The following is a 14,007-nucleotide window of genomic DNA, read 5'->3' on the forward strand; positions in this document are numbered from 1 at the left end:
AATCAGAATCCTCTGGGAATTCAGTGAAAAAGGCTGATCCTCTGGGAATCCAGCTGGAAAACAGTTGATCCTTTGGGAATCCAGTGGGAAAAGGGCTGATCCTTTGGGAATCCATTTCTTACCCCCCAAAGACAGGGCACAGGCAGGGCCGTGGAGTTTTTATAGGGTATCCAAAGGGTGGAATTAGGGTTGGGGTCAGGAGAGGAGTTCTTAGCAACACAAGAAGGGTGAGATCAAATACCTGCCTCTTAGCAACAGCAGCACTCCACACAGAACGTGTCCTCAAATACTAAATTCCCCCTAAAACAACTGAGAAATTATGGAACTTCAGATATATTCAATCAATTTCCTTCATTTAACCCAGTTTTGGGTATCCTTAAAGGATGAAGGTGAAGCAGAGGAAAATAAAGGCCAAACCAAAAGGCGAAGCAGCCAGGTGTGTTCCCAACATGGATCACAGGGAATGTGAGTGACCAGGGCTGTGCCCAAAGTGCCTCCTCCAGTGGGGGATGGAGCCAGAGCAGTGCATGAAGCTCTGCCCGCACTCGGGGCACTCACAGGGCTTCCCTTAGTGGTGCCTCCATTGGTGTTTGGTCAAGCTAGAGCTGCTGGAGAAGCTCTTCCCACACTGGGGACACTCGTAGGGCCTCTCCCCAGTGTGGATGGGCCGGTGGGTGATGAGGTTGGAGTTGTGCCTGAATCCCTTCCCGCAGTCGGGGCATTGGAAGGGCTTCTCCTCCCTGTGAATCCAATAGTGCTGGAGGAGATCAGAGCTGGTCTTAAACCTCTTCCAACACTTGGAACACTCATAGGGCCTTTCTCCAGTGTGGGTCCTCTGGTGCCTGATCAGACTGGAGCTCACGGTGAAGCACTTCCCACACTCCCCACACTCATACGGCTTCTCTCCAGTGTGGGTCCTCTGGTGTCTGATCAGGTGGGAGCTGACACTGAAGCTCTTCCCACACTCCCCACACTCGTAGGGCCGTTCCCCAGTGTGGATCCTCTGGTGCACAATCAGGTTGGATTTCCACCTGAAGCTCTTCCCACACTCCTCGCACGTGTGGGGCTTCTCCCCATCATGGAGCTGATCATGGAGCACCAGCTACGAGCTTTGGCTCCGTCTCCGGCCGCCTTCCCGGCCCAGGCTGGCTCTTTCCCCCTCAGATCCCCGCCGGCTGCGTTTGCAGCCCCTCCTCGTGCGGCATCTCCGGGGCTTTTCCTCCCCGTTGGCTTCCTGCGCCGTGGAGCCGCTCAAAACGGCCTCTGCCACCAGGTTCTGCCACGGGCATTTGTCCTCCCTGCTCTCCATGCTCAGCTCCTGCTCTGGGGGAGGAAGGACAAGGACAGGATGGGATTTGCCTCCGTGCCACAGGCAAGGGCAAGGAGATCCCCCCAGGGCTGAGCTGCAGCCGGGGCCATGCTGGGCAGGGAGATGGAGCAGCACAGAGGGGAAAGGGGCACTGACTTCCTCCTCACCTGCCTCAGTGTCCCGGGGCATCTTCCTCTTCCTCGCAGCCTCCCAGGCCTTGGCCATGGGCAATCCTGGTTTGGGGAAAACAAGGGATGAGAGCGTTTGTAGGAGTGTCAGGTGTAGGATGGTCGGGACGGACGGAGACGAGAGAGCTCTGCAGCCAGGGCGTGGAACTTGCGGTTTATTGCAAAGGGCCTGGGTGCAGGGCCCTGCTTGGAGCTGCCAGGCACAGCTCGGAGCAGGCCCGAGAGAAAAGAGGGGTAGAGAGGATGAGAGGGTAAGAGAGTAAGACAGGCAAGAGCATAAGAGAGTAAGGGTCCCGTTACAACACAATAAATTTTCTTCTGTGTTGAATATTCTATTTCTCACTAACCAATCTAGTACAAGATACAAATCCTATAGCATTTACATACAGCCTGTAAGAATCATTACATCACCATACTGTGTTACATTTTCAACCTTAAAAACTCCTCTTTGGACCCCTTCTGCTGAGCTAGTAGGGTCTGCTCTGACCCTTGGATCTGTCTGCAAACAGAGGGAATTGTTTCATTAAAAGGGGATTACCTTCAGTCAGGCCACACCATTGTCCTCCAGTTGTTCAATAACTGAGGTATCTCAAAGCTTGCTTTCATTTCAATCTTCCTTGTAATTTCTATATCCTCAAAATCTTTTGCCAGACAATCATATTTATAAAGTTTTCCTTTTTCATCTTCCCCAACACACAATGAATTTGAAGGTCGCTCTACCCGAGCCCATTTCTGCAAGTCATTGGCCACCTCAGCGCCAGAAAAACCTCCCAAACACCAAGATTCAGCCCTGAAAAAGCCTCCCAGGAGTTCCCTGTCCCTGGTCCCTCACCTCTGCTGTTCGGGGGTTCCCCCCTGTCCCAGCTGCTGGGGTCACGCTTGGATTGGGGGTCCCCCTTCTCCTTGGTGCCCGCCCTGCCCAGGCTGCTGGCAGTCTCAGCAATGCCAAAAGCTCCCCCCGCTTCGCTCTCCCCATTTTGGGATGCCGGGGCTGTTTGGGCTCCCGGGCTCCCTTCTCCCCTCATTCTCTGCTCGGGGCTGCAGCGGCTCCAAGGAGTCCCCCCTGCCCCTCTCCAGGCTCTTCAGGCTCCCGCCAATGGCGGCGCTCCCCCCTCTCTGGGCTCCCCACTTTGGGCTCCTGGGGGACACAGGGCTCTGCTCCTCCAGGCTGCCTCTGCCGGCAGCCGCCACCGCCACCCCCCGATGTCCCCCCAAGGGGCCTTTTCCGCTCAGCCTTGGACTGCTTCATTCTCCAAACATGCGCAAAAACCCAACCCAGGGACCCCCCGGGATATCCGTGCTGAACTCCCCCTCCCCGCTCACCGGTGCGATGGGGGGGGGGCGATGATCCCACAGATGGGGGCTGCGAATTCAGGCAGGGATCGACTGCGTGGTTCCCTCAGCTCAGCCTCGATCTGCTTTTGTCCCTCCTCTTCCTCTTCCTCCCACTCCTCCCCTTCCGTTCCCCATCCTCTTCTTCCTCTGTCTTATCTCCACCTCCTCCTCCCACTTCATCCCTGCCCTTCCCTCCCTCCTCCTCCTCCCCCAGCAGCAGCCACACCCTCGCTGCCCCGTTCCCGCAGCCCTCGCAGCCGCGGCAGGAGCGGGGATGGAGCCGGGACAGGTCGGGATGGGCAGCGCGGGGCTCTCGGCTGCTCCAGCCGCTGCGGGCGGGGGGAACCCGGCCCGGGCCAAAGGAGAGGCAAACTGGGCAAAGTGGGGGCACATCACAAAGCTAAGGATGTAGCAGAAAATGGAGATAAAAGAGTTATGTTAATATTAACTCCAAACGAAGAAAAACTGGAAATTCCAAAGTTTAGGGAAGCCAAGAAAAAAATTCAGACACGACAGGAAGTGAACAAGATAAATCAGGGAAATGGAAACTTCTTGATGGAAGACAATTAGTTAATAAATGTTCTTCTAAAAAAATATTAGAAGACATGCATCAGAAAACCCACTGGGGTGCTCAAGCTTTGTGCGATAATTTTTTAAGGAAGTATGGGATTTTTGGAGTTGCAAAGCAAGTAACTGAAAGATGCTTAATTTGCCAAAGGAGAAATAAAAAGGTGATGAGAAAAACAACATTAGGAGGTCCTGAGTTAGCTCATCAACCATTTCAATGTATCCAAGCAGAAGTTTAGATTTATTAGGCTCTGGATTTATTTGTAAAAACACCCCTTTACCTAGAAGAGAATATGCAATATGTTAGGCAGAGGACTTTAGAAGAATAAAAATCTTTAAAGTATGAGAAACCTCCGAGAAGAAAAAAGGGAAATGAAAGGCAAGAGAACAAGAGGAAAAATCAGAAAGAGAGTGGGATCCTCTGCAGCTCTTGCCCCCTCCGTTCGCGGCCCAGGCGCCTGTCCCGGGTCCCGGCTCGCTGCCCGCCTCAGCTCCGCCTGCCCCGCTTTCCATCCCAGGTGCGGCCTCACTGCCCAGGGCAGCTCCACCTGCCCCGGCGCTCTCGCTCAATTTGTGTGCCCTGCTCCCACTGCCTGGCCCGCGGCCGCTCTGCCGCCCATGCTGGGCAAGATGGGGGTTGCTCTGTCCTGCCGCCTGCTCCGAGCTCACCGCGCCCACCGCACCCAGGGGGGGTCCCAGCCATCCCATCCCCGCCTGCCCTGCCCGTGCCACCTGCGCTGGGCACCGCCGCTGCTGCCGGGCTCTCCCACCTGCCTTTGCTCTGCCGGGAGCTGCCGGATCAGCCGCCATCAGCCATGTGGGGGCTGCCCACGCTCCGCCTCGGGCTCCACGGGAAGATCCCCCTCTGCCGATTCCGGCAGCAGACCCTGCCCACACTCCCACCGAGCCTCGGCGGGATATCCTCCCCTGACCCCGTCCTGCTCTGAGTTACGTCCCCTTGGTAACCACAGCTCTGGCTGTTCAGGGAAACTCTCTCTCTCCACAGGAAGCAACATCGAAACACTACGAGCTCAGTTAAAAGAAAGCCCTCTACAAATTCTTACCCAAAACACGGGAGAAAGGCTATACAAGGTAAAAAAGTGAAAGAGTTCGATGAAGGGATTTCTCTATTTCCGTTCAGAGAGGTTCCCATGGGAGGGATGCGCTGCCCCGCCCCGCGGGAGCCACCAGCGCCCCTGCCGGCCGTGCCCGGAACTGCACCCAAGGGGAAAGCGCCGCAGCCCAAAGGCCGGGACTGGCTCCGGGCTCTGTTTGCTGTCAGTGCCGCAGCTGTTGCTGTTTGTTTGCTTTATTATACACACTAGTAAAAAACTGGTATTCCTATTCCCATATCTTTCCTTGAGAGCCCCTTCATTTCACTAGTCTAAAAATTAAGAAGGAGGGGGTTTGCATTCTCCATTCCAAGAGAGGCTTTTTCTGCCTTCCCGAGCAGACACCTCTCTTGTAAAGCAAGACAAGCACCCACAGGCACTGAGGGGGCTGCAGGAGGGGCACAAGAAGGCCCTGCAGCACTTGGGCACAAAGGCACAGCAGGTGAGTGCAAGAAGGGAGCAGCAAAAGGCCAAGCTGAAGGCAAAGGCCAGGGCACAGTTCCTACAGCCCCTGAGGGATCAACCCCAGGGCCCAAGGGGGCCCCAGCACCCAGGGCACGGCTCGGCCACAAGCACCTGGCACAGGCATTGCCCTCCTCGGCAGGGGAGAGCTCACCCAAACAGCCCCTGGCAAGGAACCAGGGCTCCAGCTGCAGGGCACAAGGACACTGCAAGCACAGACAGCAGCACCCTCAGCACCAGCAAGTCCACCCCTTGATGGACATGGATTGGCAGGGCTGGCACAGCTCCCATCACACCAGGGACCCTCCACACTGCAGCCCTTGAGAATATTCAGGGTGGGTCTGCATTGAGAGGAGGCATTTCCTGATAGACAAGGGGTCTCTAAATCCACTCTAAATCTTAGACCTAAGGGGGGGAAAATGCTAAAAATATGTTTCATTAGTGAGGGGATTACTGAGAAAGATGTATGGTTTTATTCAATCACTGTTAGGAGATCTGGGAGATGGGTTTGAAATGCGTGAATTTTAATTTGCTCCTAATTGTTACCATGGTTTAATGGGAAGGGATTTGATCGCTAAACTCGTAACACACATTAATATTATAAAAAGGGATACAGAGGCCTGTTCTGTTGTACCTCTGTGTCAAATGTCTGACAAGGCCTATGCTGAAGTGAATCCAGAAGTGTGGGCAGTCCCAGGGAAAGAGGGAAAATTAGATATGGAGCCTCTCCAAAGTACTCTGAAGCAACCAGGACAAGTGGTGTCTAAAAGCAACACCCTGTTCCAGGGGAGGGAAGCAAGGGGAATCACACACAGCGCAGGTCACCGCCCCATGCTCAGTTCAACCCGCGCAGCTCTGGGTGCCTGTGAGAGCCTGGCACGGAAATGCCCTGAGCAGGAAGGCTTCAATATCTTCTGCTGACACCATGGCACCTAACAGGGGGGCAAAAGCAATTCTCACTGTTTCAGCAACCACTGGAGCAGATATCAAGGCACATTCTCCCACAGCAAGCTGGGCTGGCACACAGCCTGCCCTGGCACTTTGCTGCTGCCAACACCCAGCCAGGACATCGGCTCCTGCCTAAGGAGTGCAAAGCAGCACCACTGGTGGCCAAGGGGCCCATGCCAAGTGTCCCTGAGGCCAGAAACTGCCGCCAGCACAGCTCCATAGGGGAAGACACCTCAGCCTGGCCTCAAGGGCTCTGAAGCCCCGGAGATTTGCACTTCCCGCCTGCAGCAGGAGGATGGGAGGCCGCCCCTGAGCCTGCCCTGAAGGCAACACAGCAGCAGCCAGGGCTCCACAGCGGGCCAAGCCCCTGCGCCTGCCCACAGATCCTCGCCTGGAATCCTCTGCAATCCTGGCCACCCTCCTCTGCCACCTCCAGCCACTGGGGCCAAGCCTTGCTGCCACTGCTGCAGCCCTGGCAGGAGAGAGTGGCCAAAAATGGGGAAAACCTGAAAGGCTACCAGAACAAATCCTACAACACCATGGACCATGCCCTGGGAATCCGACCCAATTCATACTAGGAGCCACAGAACCCATTTCTCATTTCAATGGCATCATTAGATTACAAGCTGTCCTCGGAATAACCAACCAGACAGCTCCAGCTCGTGACCTTCCTGCTGACCAATCCACTGAAATGAAGAACACAACACTGCACCATGGGATGGGATCAGATCATCTATTAGCAAAAAAAAGAGGAATTTGTGGAAAATTAAATTACTCAAAGTGCTGTTGGCAAAGAGATAACAAAGGAAAAGTGGTGAAAAAAAAAAACCAACACCAGAAACAAAAAAGCATCTCATGTATTGGTCCAAACAGGAGAAGGATGGGAATGGGTCATGGTTTTGTGGCTCCCTGGCAGACCATGGGTTAAACGAATGCTGTTTCTCCTCTGATGTGCTGCAGCAACTCTCATCTTTTTACCGTGCTCCACACCTTGAGAGTGCAGCTCATTCAGCAGATGAGCGAGGGGCCAGGGACTTGTAGATAAGGAAGTAACGCGCGAAACTACCAGCTTCAATAAATGTTACTAATTAACATGGATTTTGCTCACAGAAAGACCCGCTAAATTCCTGAATTTCGAAAAAAATAAAAACTTAACAGAGCCATGAATATCGGCTGCTATACAAAAGTGGGGGTGAACATTAACAAGGACATGCAGTTGGGAAGTCTGAACCTTCCAAATACCTCAGCCAGTGGGCAAAGGGAGAGGGAGATGAGGCCGGGAAAATGAGGATCAAAAGGAGGCTGCGAACTACAACAATGGCAGAGAGCGCATGGCAAATGTCCCAGGGCCTCTCCCTCTGCCCAGTAATAAAGTCACTTTTACAGGACTCCTCTGTCTCCTCTGCGCACAGAAACCTCCGGCCACGGCAATTTCCCCGCACAGCCCCAGGCATGGGGCAGCCCCCTCTGTCCCAGCCACAGCAACCGGGCCGAGCCAGCGCTGCTCCAGCAGCGGCTCCTGCCGAGGCAGCAGCCGCAAGGAGACCGCGGGCAGCCGCTCCCGCAGCGCCCTCACGCCAGTGGCAACACGGGCTGGACACGGCACAACGAACCCGCCCGAGCCCCCTGCCGCCCCCGAGGCCCGCAGCCAGCCCCGAGCCCCCGCACAACCCAGCGCGGCTCCCACCCGCACTGCGGCTGCCTCCGAGCTCCGCCGCCGCCTCATCGCGCTCGAGCCACCGCCGCCACTCGCGGGCCCGCACACACGACAATGGCACCGCTGGCCAGCCACAGCCGCCCTCAGCCCGCCACCGGGGCCCTGCTCTGCCCCGCTTCCACCAATCAGTGCGCCACAACCACGACTGACGGCACCATAGCCCAATCGCAGCCAGGGGCGGGCTCTGCACACGGCACAACCCAGCCCCACGCTCTCAGGGCCCCCTGGGCTGCATGAGGGCAGAGCCGGAGCTGAGGAACAGCCCTGGAACGGGCCCGGGCCCGAGGGGGATTGAGCTGAAAACACAAACAAACTTTTCCGCAGCTCCCGCCACGGCTTTCTTGCCACTGCAGCTCCGGTGGCTCCGGCTCAGCGGGAAGCCCTGGAGCCTCACTTCTCCTACCCCTAATTAGGAGCATCAGTGCATCACTTTGATTTCCCCCAAAAAGGGAAAACCGCCCCAAACCTCTGTGAATGAGTGGGGGATGGGAGAGTTTTATCACAGAAAACCCCAAAAACTCAGAGCAGGATAATGAGGAGTAAGTGAAGAGCCTTAAATCTAGGTTTCCCCCACGCCTCCCTCCTTCCAGCTGCACCTTCTACCCCGGCAGTGCCGCAGGCAGGGAATGGGGCCGGGCTCTGTTCATGCCCCGGGGCTTCTCCCTCTGCTCAGGGACAGGAGTCGTTCCCCTGCTGCACCCTGGGCTCTCTCCCACCGGAGACTTCTCCAGGAACTTCAAGCTGAGTCCATCCCATGGGGAACAGCCCCCTCCAAGTGCTGCAGCGTGGGTCAGCGTGCCCCGGGGTCAGTCCTGCCAGGACAGGCTGCTCCAGCGGGGCCCTCTGGCCACGGGATCACAGCCTCCTCTCAGGCATCGCAGTGCTCAGCGTGGCTGCTCCGGGGACTGCAGGGGGATCTCTGCAGGCCCGTGGATCTGCAGGGGGATCTCTGCAGTCCCATGGATCTGCAGGGGGATCTCTGCATCCTCGTGGATCTGCAGGGGGATCTCTGCAGCCCCTTGGATCTCTGCATCTGGCACTGCCAATTTTGGAGGCACCAGGAATAGGCTGAGCTCTGTCTGAAGCTCTTCTCACATTCCCCACACCCTTCCCATCACAGGGAGGGTTTTAACTCCTCACAGATCCCCAGGCTGGGTTTGCAGCCCCTCCTCGTGTGGGATCTCTGGCGCTTTTCCTCCCCACTGGATTCCTGTGCCGTGCAGCCGTTCCAAATGGCCTCTTCCACGAGGTTCTGTGGCAGGGATTTGTTCTCCCTGGTCTCTGTCCGCAGCTCAGTGCCTGGGGGAGGAAGCACAAGGAGAGGAAGAGACAGGGAGAAGGGAAAGGAAAAGGCAGGAGGAGAGGAAGGAAGAAGAAGGAACAAGGGAGAAAGAGATGGGAAAGGAACGTGGATGGATGAAGGATAGAATGAGGAGAGGAAGGAGGGTGGACAAGGAGCAGATGGGATTTGCCTCCATGGCAGAGGGAAGGGGAAGGAGATCCCCCCAGTCCATCCCTGGCAGGATGGCGTTGGCAGTGAGGCTGTCCTGCAGCGATGCTGGGGTGGGAGATGGAGCAGCAGAGAGGGGAAAGGGGCAGTGATTCCTCCTGCCCTGCCTGGCTGTCCCAGCCTGGAGCGTCCTGGCGCTGCCGAGGCCCTTGGAGCGTCCGGCACTCCAGAGCCCGAAGCTCACGGCTCCTTTACAAAGCTGACAAAGTCGGCAGGATGGGTCTGGGTATGATCTGCAGCAAACTGGGTTTATTGGTACAGGAACAGGGGACACAGCTGAGCAGGGCCCAGGGACAAAGACAGGGTGCAAGCTGAGGGCACAGGGGGTTTTTACATGGGGTAGTGAGGGTGGAGCTGAGGGTCAGGGTCCAATGGATATGGGGGAAAATGGTGCAAAGGAGGGGTTAAGGGTCGGGTCGGCTAATGGGGAAACAGGGGCAGAGGAATGCAGTAAATTAGGGCCAATGGAGGGACAGAGAGGGAGAACATTCTAAGGACTAACCAGAAATGGGTAACAGGGGGTGAACTAGGGTAATTAGGCCAATGGGCCTATGGAGTAACATAACTTCCCAGAAATCAGCATGTACTTGCAAAGGTCTATGGGAGAAGCAAGCTTCTCTCCATAACCCTGAAATTTATTCTTCTTATTGGAGACCAGTCCCCCAAGGGTGGGAGATTGAGACTCCCATGGGCCTCCACACCAGTGCATCTTCCTTTTCCTCACAGCATCCTTCTCCTCCATCCAGACAAAGTTTAGGATTGACAAATCCTGGCTTTAGGGGAAGATCAAGGGGTGAGCATATTGGGTATTGTGACAAAGGAGCCTCACTCTTTACAATTTTTGAAAGTTTAATAAGGAATAATAAGGGACAAATCAGTAACAGCGCTGGGTGCTTGGTGATGGCCAGAGGCACACCGGTTAACCACAGCAACTCTTCTTGTCCAGTTTCTCCGTTGTGTTGTTCAAATACATACTCATAATGATTATACAGATTCAAACATTTCTTTGAACTTGTTTACATGTTCCAGAAATTCTTTAGGTTGGTTTGACCCCCAACTCACCGTGTTAGAGCACGTGCAGGAATCGTGGATTGCTGTTTTGAGGGTTGTGTGTCACTCCCTCACAAGGGCCCCTGTTCTGTGGTTTCAGCGGGTGACAGTTATTGACAGTGGAAGGGTCAGGGGCAGGGGTCCTCATCACATCCCTTCCTTAAATGTTGTCTGACCATGCAGAGGGTTTTAGCTATTTCCACAAGTACTTGAAATGAACATTAGCTATTTCACAAATATCTCTGAAGTGTTATTGTCAGTTATTTACAAAAATAAAAGCATTAATTATTATTTCACAACTACAGCTACTTCTGCAAAAGTTAACATTCTAATGCACAACACATGGCATCCACTTTAATATTCTCCAACGCCAAAACGATAATGTATGTTTTTCACACTGTCCACAAACTCAAATATCATCCAGAAATGATGTTCTGAGGATATGAGCTACACAGGGGCCAGGGCATTGGCCACAAAAAACTGACAAGTTTTACTAGAGCAAAAGAAGTTAAAAGTGTTTACAAACTGCACTCTATCAAAATCCGTGTGATTAAGAATATTTTGCAGAAGTCAGTACATAATAGCAAAAGCCAACACTACCCAGTTATTTATAACAAACCCAGGGCAGATTTTTCCCTTGCATGGAGCACTTGGGCCTTCCCCGGGCCCCTTCTGCCCTCGTGCAGAGCCGGTGGCATTTTCCAGCACACCCAGTTTGTAACCAAGAGCCGGGTGCAGCCGAGAAGGCTCCAAGCGCCTCCTTCCAGGCTGACTCTGCAGGTGCCGAGGCTGCTCTGGGCTCTGCCAGGGCTCTGCTGGGGCTCAGCTCTGGGCCAGGCTGGGCCCGCTCTCCCCTCACATTGCTCCGGGCAGCTGAGGCACAGCGGGAGGAGGAAGGGACACGGCAAGGCAGTTGAGGGTTAAGAGAGTTTTTATTCAAACAACTGCCATAACAAACAGGCTGTCCTAACTACCATAACAAACTACAGTGCTAACTACCATAACTAACTACCAGTACTAACTACCATAACTAACTACTTGTCCTGTCTACTGTAACTGTAAGCTGTTCTCAAGGGCTTCCTCTCCTCTGCTGCTCCCTCAGTTGCTTTGCTGCAGTGATCAGAGGGGTCAGGCTGGAGAGAGGCTTGGCTGATGATAAAAATGGGTGCTGTCCAAAGGATAAAAAGGAAAGAAATGAACTGTTACTTTCCAGAGTCAAGTTCCTCACAGGCTCTGTTGCAACAGGACAAAGCGAAATGCTTTGAAACTCAGGAGAGGGAAGCAGGCTCAGATTGGATCTAAGGAAGAATTTTTTAACCAGCAGAGTGGGGAAAAACTGACAGAAGGTGCCCAGAGATGTGGGAGGTGCCTCGTCCCTGGAAACATCCAAGCTCAGGTCAGGCAGGGCTCTGGGCCCCCTGAGCTGCCTGAAGATGTCCCTGCTCGCTGTGGGGCACCAGGCCCAGATGAGCTCCAAAGGAGCCTGCCAAGCCACAGCAGGCGACGATTCTGCTTGCTCTGCGTGTGGAACGCAGCCAGACTGGAGACTGTCGGAGGGGGCCCCACAAGAAAAGCCCTCCCTGGCGCTGCTGCTTCCCCTGCAGCCCCTGGCCCTCACCTGCAGCAGCTCCTGGGCAGCCCAGCGCCGCTCCTCGTCCGTCTCCAGGCTGCACTCGAGGCAGTCCCGCAGCAGAGCCGACAGGCGCCGGGGCTGCTGCAGCTGCGGGCTCCCGTTCTGCCGGATCAGAGCGGGAGCCTGCAGGGAAAGCAAACTCGGCGCTCTGCCAGCTCCCTTCACACCCACACGGGCTCACATCCACCCCGGGCCTCAGCCCCAGCTCCAGGGGCACTTTCCTCCCTGCCACAGATGCTGCTCACAGCTCATTTTGCTATGCCAGCCAAAAAACCCAAACCCTGGGGCTGCCACAGCCACTGCAACATCCAAATGATCTCGCCTTGAGAGCCAGTTCCATTGGCTGACTCTGTCAGTAGGAACCTCCATCAGAAATAACACATTTTGCTTCTCCAAATGTGGACACTAGCTTTACAGGCCATTTTCCAGAGTCAGTGTGGTCTGCCTGTGTTATTTCAGAGGATTCTTACATCAAGTGCATCTCTGCAGTGCCACTGACACTCAAGTAAATGCATTCCTGATGCCCCATCCCACAGACTGCCAGGCAAGACACAGGAGGTTTGTGATGCTGAAATCTCAGGCTTGGTGACACAGAGAAAGTAGCTTGGACTAGGAAAGAAATACATTAGACTATGAGAATGTTAAACAATCATCTTCAGGTTTTAGACAAGTTTCCCAGTGAGAAGAATCAGGGGGAAGATCAACTTGCAAAATGTCTTTTAGAAGCTCCTGCAGAAATCTTGATGTCCTTGGGGCTGGGATTTGGGGTTGGTTTGGGGTTTTCTTGCAAGGCAACATTAGACCTGATGCGCTTGCTTCACATTTCCAGGTAATCCTCACAGCCAGATGAGCTGCAACAACATAAATCCCAAAGAAAATTGTTGCTGGCGGTTGCAGAATCTTCGTCTGTGTTGGGGCTGGAGTCCTTTGGGCATTCCCTTCCCATGTGCAGAAACCTCCAGCTGCTGCTCCCAGTGCAGGGTCCCCCTGTGCTCACAGGCCTCTGCAGCCACTGCAGAATTTGCCTCTTACCATGGCCGCCGTTTCCCTGAAGTAAGGTGGTTCTCCTTCCACCATCTCGATGGTCACAGTGCCAAAGGCCTAGATGTCCACCTTGGGGCCATAAGGAGATCTGGTCACAACTTCTGGGGCCATCCAGTGAGCAGTGCCCACCATGGAGCTGCGCTGGTCCTGCTCAGGGCTGAGCTGAGCGCAGAGGCCAAAATCAGCTGAGGACAGAAACAAACCCTGTCAAAGGCAGCTGGAATGGGGAAACCAAGCACCAAGATTCCCCACTCTCAGTCTGAGAGTGCAGTAGTGAAGTCAGCTGGAAAAGTCCTCAGGGCTGTACCCAAGGAAAGATGGAACTGGACCCTTCAAGAAACTCTCAGCTTTCATGCAGTGGCTTTTACTGATTCCCTGAGAGAGCCATCCATGCCCAGGAGGATGTTGGAGCTCTTCAGATCCCTGTGGATCACCTGCTTGGAATGGAGGAAATCCAGGCCCTGCAGACACTGAGAGAGAACAAGAAACATGAGGGCAAAAACCAATGGCCAGAATATATCACACAAGAAAGGACAGTTCAGAATTGTGCCAGCAGCAGCTTTGCTGTGACAGGCCAGGAGTGCAGTGCACACAAGCTCCAGGCAAACGGTAAAAAGGCAAAGCTGAGAACAGCAAATCAAATCCAAACCAGACAGAGAGTACCACAACAGCAGGAGAGAGAACAAGAACAGAGCAGAAGTGCAGTGATGCTGGCAGGCCGTTCACTGCAGAGGCTCTTTCTTCTACAGCTCATAAAACCAACACAGAAACAAAGCCCTGAGCATGGAGCCACTCCTGTTCTCACGCCCTGTTTGGAAGGACCATCGTGTCCCAGCCATGGAGTGACAAGCAGGATCCCTCACCTCCCAACAGACAGCTGCCATCTCTCCTTCAGCCATGTGTGTCTGTCTGACAACGTCCTGCAAAGTTCCTCCATCCATGTATTCCATCACCAGCCAGAGATCTCCATCAACAAGGAAGCTGGAAGAGGAAAGCAATGGCATGGAGATGGATGTGCAGAGCTCAATTCCCCCATGGAAAAACCTGGAGTGGAGTTTTGTTTCCAGGTCACTTGTCAATGAGGACAGAATCAGATGGAGAGACATTCCTGCCAGGCTGCACAGCCCTTGGA

The 14,007-nt window shown here is 54.5% G+C and overlaps 1 pseudogene; it reads right to left on the reverse strand.

Moving 5' to 3' along the window:
* Positions 1-233: 233 nt before the first annotated feature.
* LOC141725775 (uncharacterized) lies at positions 234-12,908 on the reverse strand (annotated as a pseudogene).
* Between the last annotated feature and the right edge of the window lie 1,099 nt (positions 12,909-14,007).

The sequence above is a fragment of the Zonotrichia albicollis genome, chromosome 31 (assembly GCF_047830755.1).
Source record: "Zonotrichia albicollis isolate bZonAlb1 chromosome 31, bZonAlb1.hap1, whole genome shotgun sequence".
NCBI lineage: Eukaryota > Metazoa > Chordata > Aves > Passeriformes > Passerellidae > Zonotrichia > Zonotrichia albicollis.